General features: G+C 45.0%; 1 pseudogene; it reads right to left on the reverse strand.

Annotated features, from left to right (window-relative positions):
- Positions 1–727: 727 nt before the first annotated feature.
- LOC114213612 (small nucleolar RNA U3) lies at positions 728–817 on the reverse strand (annotated as a pseudogene).
- Positions 818–1,687: the final 870 nt, after the last annotated feature.

The raw sequence follows: 1,687 nt of genomic DNA on the forward strand, positions 1-1,687 counted from the left end.
TCCTTTTTGAGAGAGAGAGAGAGAGCACGTGCCAGCAGGGCTGGGGGGTAAGGGAGAGAGAGAATCCCAAGCAGGCTCCATGCCCAGCACAGAGCCCAATTCAGGGCTCAATCTCACAACCCTGAGATCATGACCTGAGCTGAAATAAAGAGTCGGATGCTTAACTGACACCCACCCAGGAGCCCCTGTTTCTATCTTTTAAAAACATAATTTTTCAATAACCAAACATCATTCAATTTTTATAAATATAACTGATTAGAAAATCCATTGTTGGCTATAAGAAAAAGTCTTTTTTTTTTTTTTAAGATTTTATTTATTTATTCATGAGAGACGGAGAGAGAGAGGGAGAGAGAGACAGAGAAGCAGAGGGAGAAGCAGGCTCCCAAGGAGCAGGGAGCCCGATGTGGGACTCGATCCCAGGACCCCGGGATCATGACCTGAGCCGAAGGCAGATGCTTAACCATCTGAGCCACCCAGGCGCCCGGCTATAAGAAAAAGTCTTAACACCAGTGATGTAAATTTTAGTTACATAAAAAAGTTCCTGGGGCAATGTCTCAATCGGGGTCCCTGGGGAAAACAGATGGCACACTTCAAGAGAGTAATTCGGGGAGTGTTTAACAAAGGAGCAGGTAGGGATTAGGGAAATCACAAGTAATAATGCAGTATGTGACACACTGGGCATGAGGAGGGATGAGTGGGCAGTTACAGGAATCTGTAAACAAAGAAAGCTTGCTGGAGACCCCTGCCTGATCTAAGCTGTAGTAGGCATTTGGTTAAGGGAACAAACTATAGAAATGATCCCTGAAAGTATAGTCTTAACAGCCTGCAGCAATCCTAAAGGAGAGATCAGAGGGATGAATGCCAAGACATCCCACCTGGCTCTGAACTCCTGCCTGTGCTTCCCCACTCAGATTATTCTTCCCTGCAGAAGACAGAGGGCCAGGGAGACTTTGGCGTGGTCCACACAGGGTGGCTTCCTTGGGTACAAAGCACAGTAGAAAAAGTGGAAAATGCGTCTGGAGGGGTAAATGGAAATATCTTTCTAATGGCCTGGTCTGGGTGTCAGAGAAGGTTTCTCTTAAGAAGTTATGTTGTTAAGCGTCTGCCTTCAGCTCAGGTCATGATCCCAGGGTCCTGGGATCGAGTCCCACATCGGGCTCCCCGCTCAGCAGGAAGCCTGCTTCTTCCTCTCCCACTCCCCCTGCTTGTGTTCCTGCTCTCCTTGTCTCTCTCTGTCAAATAAATAAATGAAATCTTGAAGGAAAAAAAAAAAGAAATCCTTAAAAAAAAAAAAAAAGAAGTTATGTTGAATCTGAGATCTAAAGGATATATAGGTGTCAAGAGCGTGATGAGTTCAAAGAAGACATTCAAGTGGCCAATAGGTATATGAAAAGGTGCTCAACATCACTAATCACTAGAGAAATACAAATCAAAACCACAATGAGGGGTGACTGGGTGGCTCAGTTGGTTAAGCTTCTGACTCTTGGTTTTCAGCTCAGGTCATGACCTCAGGGTGGGGAGATCGAGCCCCACATCACGCTCTGCAGGCAAGTCTGCTTGAAGATTCTCTCTCTCTGCCCCTCTCCACCCAAATAAATAAATAAATCTTAAAAAAAAACCACAATGAGATGTCACCTCACAACTGTTAGGATGGCTATAATCAAAAGACAAGAGATAACAAATGTTG

The sequence above is a fragment of the Eumetopias jubatus genome, unplaced genomic scaffold, assembly GCF_037043125.1.
Source record: "Eumetopias jubatus isolate StellerSeaLion01/CBP00866 unplaced genomic scaffold, mEumJub1_p1.0 scaffold_15, whole genome shotgun sequence".
Classification (NCBI taxonomy): Eukaryota; Metazoa; Chordata; class Mammalia; order Carnivora; family Otariidae; genus Eumetopias; species Eumetopias jubatus.